Genomic DNA, 13,667 nt, shown 5'->3' with positions numbered 1-13,667 from the left:
GCTGCTCCGTGCTCAGCCCCATCACCGCCGCCGCCGCCACTGCACTGGAGTTTGGCTGCTGCTGCCCTACTTCACTCTAGTTTAGTTTCACTCACTTTACATCCGGGTTTTTTCCCTAGGCAATGGGGGCCGCAGCACACCCCGTTCCTTAGGCAAAGTGAAATAAATTCGCCGCACCGACACGTCAAGTAGTCCGCCCGCCCGAGCGCCGCCGCGGGCCCCCGCTGCCTCCCCCCCACGCCCCGCCGCCGCCCCGCCGTCCCCGGTGCGGCCCGTGTGTGCAGGGAGCCGCGGGCGGAGGTGTGGGGGGCCCGGACCGGCCACCGACTAACTCCGCCCGGCTGCCCCCGCCTTCCCTGCCTTGCCCCTTTACCCCAGTGCCTCCTCTACCCCCACCCTCGTCCCCGCTTTCCCAGCCCCAGTCCCTCTTGCCCAGCTCTCGGGAGCGGCGGGGGCGCGCACGGCGGCGGCGGCGGGCCGGCGGGGCCGCGCGGCGGGCTCCCGCGCGGGCGAGTGTGTCTGGGCCTGGGCGGAGGGATCCCCGGGCTGAGGCGGCGGAGGTGCTGCGGCCCGGGGCCGGGTGGTGAATGGGCTGGTGGTGCTCGCTGCTGCTGCTGAGAGGAGGAGGAGGAGGATGAAGAGTTGGGCTTGTTTGTCTCCCACAGTTTCTCTCCTGCTGCTCTGATTTCCCCCCTCCTATTCCGGCCCAGGGCCTGTGTGTGTCCCTCCTGGAGGAGGAGGAGGATCCAGTTCCTCCCCCCCACCCCCTCCTCCCCACCCCCCCTTTGCCTGGGGAAGAGGAGGAAAGAAACAGCCCAGAGAGAGAGAGAGAGAGAGAGAGAGAGAGAGAGAGAGAGAGACAGAGAGAGTGAGTGAGAGAGAGCGAGAGGAGGAGGAGGAGGGAGAAGGGAACAACCTACCATCTTAACACACTAATATCTAAAAAGTGCGAGAGGCCCAGAGCAGCAGCAGAAGCAGCAGCAGCAGCTCCAGCTTCTTCCCTCCCTCCCCATGAAGAAGAGTTCCCTCCTCCTCCTCCTCCTGCTTCTCCTGCTCAGAGTTCCTGCCTCCAGCTGCCAGGGGGGACTGCCAGCCAGCAGGAGGGTGCAGTATCCCAGCTTTTCCATTCTCTCTTCTCCTCACTCTCCTCTCTCTCTCTCTCTCTTTTTTTTCTTGAGTAGCTCTATTTCCCCTCCCTCCCCCTTCCCCTTCTCCCCTCCTTCCCTTCTCCCTCTCTCTGTCTTGTCTCTGGTATTTGTCTCTGGGAGGGACAGGGGCTGCTTGCCTGGAGTTTGTTGTGGGGGGAGGGGAGGGGTGTGTGGGAGGGAGGAGGAAAAGGGGGGTGTTCTCGCCAGGACCCCGCAGTCAACTTGAGATTTGAGCAATAACTTCCCCTTCGGGGCGCCCCCCTGCGTGCCCTTCCTATTTCTCCCCCCCTAAAAAAAGACAATGGAAAAATCTTGTCTCCCCCCCTTCTTCCCCTCTGCCCTCCACCCCTCCCCAGGATAAATTGGAAGTAAGTTTATGAGCAGCCTCGGGAGCCTGGGCGCTGAGTGCAGGGCCGGAGCGGGTGACAGAGGCGGCGCGCCGGGGGTGGCGGGGAGGGGGCGTCACATTGTCCCAGTTGGGGGCCGGGGAGGGGGCCACTGGCGGGGGCGGGGGGCGAGGAGCCTTGTCAGCCCCCTTTGGCAGTCCCTCCGCCCAGGGATGGTCGCCTAGGCTCTCTCATCACCCTCCCCCCTCCCCGGGATGCTGTCGGGGGGAAGTTTTTATTATGATTATTTATTTAATTTTTTTTTTGAAAACCATCTTGTTTGGTGACTGAGGGATCTGGTTATAAAAAAAAAAAAAAAGCTGCGGCTGCTGACGCTGCCGGGCCCGAATGTGTGTGTGTGTGTTGGTGCATTTGTCTTGGGTAGCCGGAGAAGCGTTGGGGAAATTCCGCTTATTCTTCTTCTTCTGCAACTTGTTATTCCGGAGAGTCAGCCTGCACCCCTCACCCCGGGGCCGGCCCTCCCGCACTCGCCCCCGCCGCCTGCTGCCGCGGGGCGCCCCCGGGACCCCGCGCGGGCTGGGGTTGGCAGGCCGCTCAGAGAGGGGCCGCGGCCGCCCCTCCCCCGCCTGCGCCCCCGCCGGGGGGGAGGGGCGCGCGGAGTGGGACTCTTTCCGTTTGGTCCAGCCCGTCGTGCACGCAGTTCCCAACACTTCTCGTCATCCTGTCTTTGGTCTCTTTATTCTGCTGAGCGGTGCTGTTAGGATTTCTTTTTTTTTTTTCCTTTTCCCTGACCACGTTCGCTATGGTGGGTAGCAGCAAGGTGGCACTGTTAGGGGAGGGGTTGGTATCTAGATTTGGGCACCGGGGGAAGAATGTCTCCTTTCAACTTTGTCTGGCTTGCACCCCCGGAGAAGGCCACACGCCGGTTGTGGGGTGCAGATGTGCCGAGAGTGATTTCTAAGTAGTTGAGTTGTTGAGATGAGGATACGGCTGCTAAGGATAGGCAGGTTTTGTTTTCATTGGTGAATGTAGTGTCATCATATTCTGGTCATATGTTGAAATATTCTTTGTTTAGGTCTTGAAGTAGGGACTCTCACTCTGCACGTCCACATTGTGTTGTTTTTAAATGTCTATGCATGTATGGCTTTCTAGAATATCAAACGTGAGTTAAGGTCCAGGCCTGTGTGGGCCTCAGCACTGGCCTTGACAGTGAACTTTGTGGCTGTGTTTTGGATTTCAAAGATTTACCCTATAGTGGAGGAGCGAGCTGTTCATTTTTGTTAATAGTAAGTGTTAGGAATGTAGATGCTTTAGCTGGGGTCTTTAGAGAAGGAAGAACATTTATATATTAATAATTGATAGTTGAATATTGGAATCGGATTAATTTGGGCTGATGAAAGTTTTTTTTTTTAAAGCAGTGTGCACTCTAGGAAGGAAGCGTTTTCATAGGCATACTTTATAGGGGTTCTTTAGGGCAGGGAGCTGGAATATCTCCTTTTACAGAGGATACTCATCAACATCCGTTGTTTCACTGAGGGCCTGGTAAAGGGATTGGAATTGGGGCTAAGACACCCAAGTGTACTTTTCAGTGTTTATGTTGTTTGTTTACATTTGGTGTTCATTCACGTTTGGGCAGTAGAAATAAATAGGTCAGCTTTTCTTTTGATTTTGAAGACTAGCCCCTCCCCCTTTTAAAGTTTCACAATCTACTTGGTTTCACGGTATTGTAGGAGACTTACTCCATTTTTACTGGAAATACTATTATTCATTTTGATTTTGGTAAGTGCCTGCCTATTCCCTTTTTCTGGCTCTGTTTGTATATGGATCTGCAATCATGGGCTTAAAGTGAGCTGTAGGTGCTATTTAAAATGTCTGAAGAATGTATTTTAAAATCTCAGAACATACCTTTTGATGGCAAAGAGGGCATTTTTGTGTGTAGTTACTCATGTGTATAAAAATATTTTTGTATTTAAAACTTATGTAGATGTACAACTGTCTGTTTATAAAAAATTTCTGTACTTGAAACTTCTGTAGATGTACAACTACTCTTAAGTGAAAAGCATGGTAATAGTGCAGAAAATTCTGAAAACACAAACTTCTGGCTAACATGTTATACATATTTGAGGTGCTTTTCTTTACATCAGACGTTCGCTTTTGTTAACATAATAGTATTTGCAGTATGACTGGCATTGTTTGGCTGGCCATAATTGTCTTTTGCTTGAGTGCTTTTGATGACTTTTTAAGTTTTTAGATAATTTTACAAGCTTTCTTTAAACACTTTGGACCCAGGCAGGTCTTTATGGAACTGGAATAATAATAGGTTAAGACGACTCCTACCTGTGCCAAATTTTATTTTAAAGAGGTGTAAGTGATGGACGGGGCCCTGTTTCTTTTAGCTTTGAAGGGTCCATCCTTTTTCCCATTCAGTCATCCAGAAGGAGCTGCCTCAGAAATCTTCTTCTGCTTACATGAAGAGCTCTAAATGCTATCCAGCAGGAGGTGCTACAGCAAGATAAAGCAAATCTCTGAATTTTGAGGGTCTTGCTCCTTATGACAGCTCCACTTAGCTTCAACTAAGCAACAGGATTAACACCCTAAAGTTCCAGAAAGATTTTGAGTAAGTCCATTTAAAAATTCCATTAATAAATTTCACTTGCTATGTAAACCTGAAATCTTTGATGGCGTTTTCCCTGCTTACAATATTACACAAAGTAGATTTGTTATTGTGGATACCTGAAGGATGCTGTGCCTAGTCACACAGTGCTGTTAGAATTATTTTATTGAGGAGTTAGAATGATTTTATTTTGGAGTTATTCTTGGAACTATTTTATTTTGGAGTTATGTGCAATGGGTATACACAAAAGTAGTTGGTATGACTTGGGACATTTTGTAATCATCCCCATAATATTAATACAGATAGGATTTAGAGTACTTGAATTTTGGAAAGGGAGATATTGTATGAAGAAAATTATACTTTTTTGTGTTTATTTTTTTTTTTTAGAGAGCTATCTTAATGGATAAATTCTTAGGCTCTCAGCTTTATAAATACATATGGTTGATGTATTTGAATTGGCTTCCAAAGGCTGAAACTCTTGAACTATGAGTAAAGTTGTATTTGTGGGCATAGATCATTGGTTTGCTGATGGTATGTCCGATAGTAGTACTAACTCCATAAAGACAAAAGTTTCATAGCATTTATAGTACATGGTTGTTTGAAACTCTTGTTAGTGTTAGGTGAATTGATTTACCACTGGAAATATGCTACTTGGTGGCTTGTAATGTTTTATATTAAACTTTAAAAACTTAGGAATATATAGAAAATTTGATAAACCTGCTTTGAATTTTACCTGTTTTCTACATATAACGCTGTACTTTATTTCAGTAAGATCAAATGATGTAATACATGTGCAGGGCCTTTGTAAATTGTCAGGAGCCATGCATACATTAAGTTGTTGATATAGGAACTAATTAATATATGGACAGAAGCTTCTGTCTTTAAAATGTTAACTTTCTCCATCAGTTGGTGAATGAGTGCATTAAAAGTGCACCTCGAACACCTTAAGATTTTTTTTTTAGTACTGCTGTGGTTACCAAAAAGCTCTTTGTTACAGTTTTGAAGCTTTGTTTAAAAAATGCTGCCTAGGCAGTTTCTCACAATTCAAGAAAAAGATTATTTTTCCTTTTGTAGATATTGTGAAATGTGTATCTCCTATTAAAGTTTTTCTTCCTTTCTCCAGTGATGTGGCGGTAGTTGATTTTAGTGAGTATTTAAATTCTCAATTCTTCTGTAGGCTCTCATTAACACACAGAGTAACAGATGTCACAGTCAAGGTTTTGGTTGTTTTGATTGATTCTGCTAACTTTGTGAAAAATTCTTACTAAATCTTTCAGACTTGTTTCAAAGTGAAAAAGATATATACTTGTATGTATTAGTACTAGGTACATGTGTATATCTTTATTTTTCTGTTTTAGAGGAGTGCACGAGGAAATGACAGTTCAAATCTAGAAGGGTACAGTGAAATATTTTTGTGTAAAAATAACTCAAAAGTTTAATGCTTAGCGGTCTGAGCTGTGGCTTTCTTAATAGACTGTTCACAAATTTTGACTGAAATAAAATAAAATATAGATAATTGGGAGCCCCTATGTTTATGAGCATATCTTAAACTTTAGAAGTGACTGTTCTTTATGAACTAACCCCAATTAGTAATTAAATATACAAATTTGTTTCTGTGAAGAATGACAAAAACATTTAACTGTTTAGATAAAAATGAAACCTCTTAGGGTAATACTAACTTTTCATCCCACAGACAGTGAATACCAAAGCTTTTCTTGAGGAAATACTGAAGTTAAGGTTATATTAATGTGCTTTTAAATTTTGTATCTTTAGTGTCTTATTGCTGAAGGCTTTTGTATTTAATTACTATTCAAAAGGAGAAAAGGAAGAGATTAAAGTTTTAGGTCTCTAACCTTTGACAACATTCCTTCATATCTGTATTCAGAGCTGATTTCTTGAAACATGTTTGAATCTTCATATTAATATGTGCTGGGAAATATTAATGATTTATGTTAACTTCCCAAGAACTTTTGTACATGGGCTTTTTTGTAGGCTCTATGTATTCTTGGGGAATATAGCAATATATTCTGATCACTTTAACGTTACCAGTAGTGTATTTTTGCTGCTTTGAGATTTTTTTAAACAGGTAATTTGTTAAAACTGCATTAAATTTATTATAGACAGTTATTTCTTAAATAGCATATGCTTTGTTCTTTGTGTTTGGGTGTATATGTGGCCATATTGCTTTATAGGCTTTCATGTAATTCTTACTTGTATATTAGATTTTTTGAGCAGTTATCTTTTATAGGAATGTGGAAATAGACTTTTAAAAATAACTTTTATATTACTTGCCTATCAGTTCAGTCTTAACACTGGAGTGGTTGTAAACTCTTCCCTTTTAGAGATAATATGTGAGATTCATTCATCCTTTGGGCTTTTCTGAAGCAACTTTCTTACACTAGACACTTGTTTGGAAGTTTGAATACCCCTCCATTTCTCTCTTCCTCCAATATACTGCAGCCACTGCCCCACCCCACCCCACCCCTGACCCCTGACCCCTGCCACTTAAAAAAAAAAGATAGTGAGCAGGTCTCATTGAAGGAAACTTTCCCCCTATATTTTGGAATCATCTGTGGGAGTGTTTTTCTGCTTCTTTTTAAGTCGGCAGAAAAGTGAACTGGTCATGTAGAAATGGGGAGGCGATGGGGCCTAACAGGTTGTTGATCTAGGCTTTATTTTGACTGTGGTTGTGGGCCTAGGGGAGAAAAATAAGTTAAACACAGAAGCCAGAAAGATGGGTTTTGTTTTATTGTTTTGGCTGTGTTGAGAATACAAACTGTCAGTACTTGAGGAGAAGGAGCAGCAGAAAGGAATTGATTTTTTTCTGCTGCAGATCCAAGTATTGTCAACCATGCGCATCTCTAAGGCAGCATACTTAGATATCAAACAGTCGTTGATTTTTTCACTCAATTAACAGTCAGAACCCTAAACTGATTTTTTAAAAAAATTTTAAATAAGTACCAAAAACTTCAGAGTAATGACAATAATTTCTTGATAAAAGTGGGTGATAGTAACCATAGCAACTGCTATCTCTGCCCTTATGGACAGTATGTTGTATTGATGAAGCTTCAGATCCTGTTGTAGCCTGTCACTTTTATGGTGAAATGTAGTAGCATGTGTTGCAGGTGATTTTTAGCTGGATTGTGTTGAATTTGTTTGCCAGCTTATCTTTTCTTGTTAAAAATTTCTTGGACTCTGTTCCACAGCATGTTTGTGACGGTGCTGTTGCCTGAAAATAACCCACCACCTGTGTTAGGCCTCCTGATGCAGATTGCACTTAGTTCTTTCCCTGCCCCCTCCTTTAGTCTCGCAGAAAGTAGGGTTGAGTGTAGAATCCATATACACATAGGTGGCAGCTTTAATTATCTGCTTGCGTTTGGACATGTGATCGATAGCTTTTTAAAAATCTTTGTTTTTAGAAGACGTTAGCAGATGAGAGAAATGGGTCTATAGTTGGAATTTTTTTTCTAAGGTTCTTTCCAGAAGCAGGTGTGTGTGTGTGTGTGTGTGTGTGTGTGTGTGTGTAAGTATGTGTGTGTAATGAAGGGTGAAAGTGGAATGAATACATTTTGAGTAAGGACTTAACAAAAGAGGAAGTTACGGTTTTTGGTGTGTGAGATAGTGACTTGGACATGTATTACTATAGGAATCTCTTTCCTAATAGGCAGTATTAAAGTATGGGGAATGTTTTCTTATGAGAATTGTCTTTAAGAAAAATCATTTATAAAACATAACTTGAAAGACTGTTGAGAGAAAACTCAGTAAAACAAAATCTTTCATTTTGGGAGTAGGATAGAGAGCTTTGAAAACGGATTTCAGGTGAACTTTAAGGAGGTTGTTTCAAAAATTATGTTTTTAAATGTAATTTTGAAATTCAGACTTTTTGCTTTTTAAGTATTTATTTTTTAAAGCATATTTTTGATATGCTTATCCCGTATATGGTTTTTCTAATGTGAAAATATTGAGCTAAATTTAAATTGATACTTTTTTCATTATGTGCTAAAGAAATTGGGCCAGAGCAGAACACAAACGAATTAGATCTGAATTTGACTAATCCTGGTAATAAGACTTAGTCAAATTGTGCTGGATGGTTCAGACTTTGTTGAAACTTAACTGTGTAGAGTGAGGTGGTTTCCTTAACTACAAGTCCCAGGATGCACTGCGGGTTTGGGTGTTTATTTATTTATTTATTTTTTTGCCTAACTCCAGAATAGAGCATTGCATGCTGGGTCCTGTAGTTGATTTAAACAGCACAGGGAATCCTTCCCTCTTGTCTACTCCATTTTATACACATCTTCCCAAGCCTCTAACAACTTTCTGCTAAGTAAAGTTTGCTTCCTAATATGATGATTATGCTGCTGACATTCTAAAGTGAGTCTTCAGAAACATCCTAGTGTTTTAGTTTACCTTAGATTAGTTTGTTGTTTTTTATCAGCTACTGTAAGATTTATATGTAAAGTAACAGATATATATGTATATATATGTCTGTGTATATATATTGAAAACTTAGCAATTGTAGTTTTTTGTCTGTGACGATACAGGTTTCTATAATTACAGCATTACTAATTGCTAGTACAGGCCTAGAAGCCTGTACTTGTAGGGCCTGATATGTATATGCTGTTCTCCTTTCTTTGAATGGGGACAGTTATTCAGTAAAGTTGGATAGAAGGGTTTTTTTGTGCCAGTATTTAAGTTCAGTTTTTTCTGAGTTTTCTGTAATAATTGTCAACATCTCAAATCATAGTATTCTTTAAATGAGAGACAGATTCCCAAAAATAAATGTGATTTTAGTGTAAATTTAATATTTAAAATATAGTCTGAAAGGTAGAGGAAAAGGTAAGGTTTCTTTAATAGTTTGCTTGTATTATCATTTAAAAAGTTTAAATTTCTGTTCTTCTGAGGGCTCTGATACTTTATTAATTATTATCAGAGTGTTGTTGGGGGGATTGAATGTTAAAAATATGTGCAAGTGTTTAGCACAGTGCCTGGCACATAACAGAGGCTCAGTAAATGTTTAGAATTAGCAGCAGCAGTGAGTATTGTGATTAAAAATTACCATGCTCTACATTTTTTCTCCTCTTGTCATTATTATTTGATCTGAAGCCCAGGCTGTCCCAACAACACCTTGAAATTTTTTACCTGTGGTAATGTTATGGCAATTCCTTAGAATTTTTTGCTGTAAATAAAATGTCTTTGCACCTTAATTTCTCCCCGAGTGATTCATGCCCAAAGTAGACAACCAGCTAGTAGTAGCAGCGTTTGACCAGATTCAGTTCTGCCTATTCGGTACTCCTTGCCATTGTACCATAGCATTTGGTTGACTTTGGAGAGTTTAAGAAGATAATGAAAATTTCTTTGTTCATAATGTTTTCACTGGTAGAATATCCAAAGTAGTTGATTAGTGAAAATAAGATGCTGCAAAAATGTTCTTCGTGTCCCAGTGTGTGTAACCTTGGAAAAATTTGGTTGTGTTTAGAGGCAAGGGCCAACCTGTCACCACAATTCACAATGTTACAGGATTGATGTAATTGAGGTCGGTGAGCAGCCCCAGAGAGAAAATGTAGTTTTAAGTCTGTGGGTTGTACTTAAAATGTTAGGTTAAAAAATCATATGTCTTTACATTTTTTTCCTTTTAGGCTGCTCTAACTTCTTTTAGGCTCTTGAATTTGTAGGATATTTTTATCTGCACTGGCTAGTCTCTTTTAGCTTTTTGAGAAGAGAATGGGACACCTGGGAATATTGAAAAAAGTAAGTGTAAGTTGCAATATATGTGCTTTAGTTTGAGTGTATGCAGAACCAGGGAAATGCCTTTCTTACCTGTTTTGCTGGTATCTACTCCGCCTTTTTCTCTTGTGAAGAGTTTCTCGAATATTATTGTTGAGGCCTGCCATATTCATTTTAGAAAACTCTGCCTCTAGTAGTAATTATTTAACTCTTGTTAATACAACAGACCAAACCACTGAAATAATATTAACTATCCCCCCCAATAAATGTGAACTGAAATTTATTAATGTTTGTATATTAGACATCAGATTTTTTAGACATGTCAGTATTTATAGGATCTGGCCTGATATGCATCCATTGTACCATTATGTACCAAACATTATGAATGGTTTGACTTATTTTATATTAACTTGTCTTTTAAAGTCCTAATATTAAAATGAAATAAATCCAGTCATTCCAAGGAAGTTAAATACAAAGGGCTATATATAAAGGGAACGTGGTCTGTGGTATTAACTGGCCAATGCAGGAAATAACAGGTTTGGATGACTTCTCCTTATCTGCGTGTTATAGTTATATGTACTTCTGAAATTTCTGAATTACTAAAGTTGGAAATAAGGAGAGGAAATGAGCGTGCAACTGGCAGATATGTGTAATTCCCTATGGGGTCCTCTGACATGCCTAAATTACTGATCACAGTTTTCTGTCTTTTTTAAAAATGAAATTTCCCAGGCCAGTGTAAATGAAACCGTTGTGATGATGTCAGAAGGCTGGCTCTAACATCAGTCCTGTCACTAGCCATGCATTCACCCTTGCTGGGATTTAGTTTTCCCAGTGGTCAAATGGGCAGAATGTAAAAGCCCTTTTTACTATGCTGTTAAGAGTATTCAATGAGCTAATACTCATGAATGTACTTTATAGATGACAATAGTATATATAAATTAAGTGTTTAATCATTGATAGATGGCTGGACTTTAAGGTATTTGTCCATGTCCTGTTAATAATGTTAATATTAAACAATTTAGAATCATAATTGGTGATCTAGATCCCCCTCCCATGGCCAGTAGACAAGTTCTTACATGATTACAGCATAGTTCTTGACAGTATGGGCTGACGCATTTGTGTGTGTGTGTGTGTGTGTGTGTGTTTATGTACACACAAACATTGTAAATGTACTGGTGTGTTGTGGTAATGAAAAGTTTTAATTACGAATTTGTATGTTGAAAACAGTTTTATGTGTTACTATGTAAACTGACAGAATATGTATATTCTTAGAGGAATGGCAGACAGAAGACTTTAAATGTTCGGCAAGTTACGAAGTTTTTGTACTTCAGGGTTATCTGTTGTAATAATAATAAGACTGGTATAACATTTACTGAGTATTTGTTATGTGTGGTGTCGAGCCTTTTTACATACAGGATCTCATTTAATTTTTAATCTTCACAGCAACATTCTGAGGATTTACTCTTATTTCCCTACCCCCATTTTACAGATGAGAAAATAAAGGTTTCCATGGAATCACATAGGTAGTAAATGATGCAATCTAAATTCAAGCCCAGATTTGATTTCAGGGCCTCCCCTCTTACATCTGTAGTAAACTATATAATTCCCATAGAAAGTGAATTGCTAAAGAAGTTTTCAGTTTACTGACATGGCCACAGTGATGAAGTTATCGTTTCGAGAATGTTTCATACTGATTTTGGTTTGTGTTAAGTTGAATATTTTGCGAATACTATGCATTGGAATGGAACAGAAATAAAGTCATATGGGATATGCCCATCACTAAGCACAGTGCCTTCCTAGTAGGGAGTGGGTCTACTGTCTGTTTCTTAAAAGTTGGAAGTTGGGCACTTTAGCACGGTAGACTATTTCATACATATTCTTAGTAGAAGCAGATATGTAGTTTACATTTGCTATTTCAGTTAGTCCAGTGTAACTATAAATATTTTAGAGGATTTCTAATATTCCTCTTAAGTATAGATATATATGTATATAAAGTAGAAAATTAAAGTTATCCCATTCTTATTCTGCTTTTAAATTTTCCTGTGTATTTCAAAATGTGTAATATATTTAAAAAAATAAATAGAGCCCTGGCTGATGTGGCTTAGTGGATTGGGTGCTAGCCTGGGAACCAAAGGGTCGATTGTTCAATTCCCGGTCAGGGCACATGCCTGGGTTGCAGGCCGGGGTCCCACTAGGGGGCATGTGAGAGGCAGCCACACATTGGTGTTTTTCTCCTCCCTTCCCCTCTGTCTAAAAATAAATAAATAAAATATTTTAAGAATAAATAGAATTATACCATAATACTCTCTGAAATCTATTTTTTTCAGGTGACTATTTTTAAAATTTGCTATTTTTGAAAATAAGGCTCAGGTGGGAAGTGGGAGTGGAGTTGGAAGGAGAGAGGTGGGTAAGACTTATGCATTTAAGATTATAAACCTAATGCCCTAAAATGATTATTACCTATGGGCAAAAAGCATTTTAAGTACTTTTTACTTGTGCCTAATGCCTTAGGGATAGTCATTATTATTTTTAAAACTTTAAAAATTGTTAACCAATTTAAAACAGCACCGTTTTCTGTGCTGAGCAAGTATTGTAATTTAGGAAATATCAGTTTCAGAATTAAATTCTGCCCTGGCTGGTGTAGCTCAGTGGATTGAGCACAGGCCTGCAAACCAGAGGATCGTGGTTTGATTCCCAGTCAGGCTACACGCCTGGGTTGCAGGCTGGTTCCCTGCAGGCCAACTCCCAGCAGGGGACGCACAAAAGGCAACCATACATTGATGTTTCTCTCCCTCTCTCCTTCCCCTCTAAAGATACATAAATAAATAAAATCTTAAAAAAATTTAAAAAAAAAGAATTAAATTCTGCTAGGTTATTCTAGTAGCTACTTGCAAAAAGATGTGGTTTCAGAGAATTTTTTTTTAAACTGGTAACCTCTCTTCTGGGTTAAGAGACATTCATTCAGTATTTACAAAGTAAAATAGGGTTTTAAAACTAAGAAAATACTTGTAATGTTTTGATTACTAGAAACTCAAGCCAGGACTGTTTAATCATCATACAGATACCCTGCATGGGAATTAGTCCTGGTACTCACACCTTAATGTGTGATAGTGTCGGCTGACCTCACCCTCATCCCTATCCTTAACTCAGCCATCACCAAATGCTATACTGGTAACCCAGCAGTTTTTAAAGCAGCAAAAACTAAAAAAGAAAAATAGGGTAAATGATAGGACATGCCGATAGTTTATCAAGTGCCAGTGATTTGCTTTTTCTGGCATTACATAAAAAAGACACACTGAAGTCCTTATAATCTTTATTAAATATAATCTGATGCTGGCTTTGAGAGTTTTAACTTGTTACAAAGGTTATTAGTCATAATATATCTTTGTAATTTTTAAATTAAAACATTTTTATTTCATAGGTAATAACTTTTTCATTATAGAAGTTAAACAAAAGTCTAGTACTAGACATGCACTCATTATATCTAAGGAGTTTTATGATTCTTTTGACCCAAATATTGTGAAGTGCTGAAGCCTGGCCTTGCAAGTCCAAGAATTGGGTCTGATAGGGTGTGGCAGTTTACTTATAATATAGTCAAAGTTTTAACAAACCAAGTTAAGAGTATTTCTCATTGGTAGCGTTCATATATGCTTTTCATTTTATGTGGCTCAGACCATGCCCTATAATATTTTATTATTTCTTGTAATAGTCTTGTAAGTGTATAGAGGGCTCATTTCATGTCCTGGATAGTAAGGCTGAGGCAGAGACTAGAATTTGAGTAAGTTAATGTCAGAGCCTAATTTTCCTGACTCTTGTTTTAGTTTTAGTCTTCTT

At 39.8% G+C, this 13,667-nt stretch overlaps 1 protein-coding gene across 22 annotated transcripts in view; it reads left to right on the top strand.

The window, feature by feature from the left end:
* The first annotated feature begins 840 nt into the window (after nt 1-840).
* Nucleotides 841-13,667, top strand: part of PHF21A (PHD finger protein 21A) — a 173,021-nt gene continuing 160,194 nt past the window's right edge. For 14 of the 22 annotated variants that reach the window (XM_037028063.1, XM_037028057.1, XM_037028064.1 and 11 more), the window contains exon 1: nt 841-1,104. The gene's annotated coding sequence lies outside the window, so the exon portion shown is untranslated. The other 8 variants (XM_037028050.1, XM_037028046.1, XM_037028049.1 and 5 more) reach the window with 6 other exon arrangements.

The sequence above is a fragment of the Sturnira hondurensis genome, unplaced genomic scaffold (genome assembly GCF_014824575.4).
Source record: "Sturnira hondurensis isolate 20B ecotype Veracruz unplaced genomic scaffold, ASM1482457v3 Scaffold0019433, whole genome shotgun sequence".
NCBI lineage: Eukaryota > Metazoa > Chordata > Mammalia > Chiroptera > Phyllostomidae > Sturnira > Sturnira hondurensis.
Note: the sequence above shows the minus strand (reverse complement) of the source record. Positions and strands in the feature narration are given on the sequence as shown.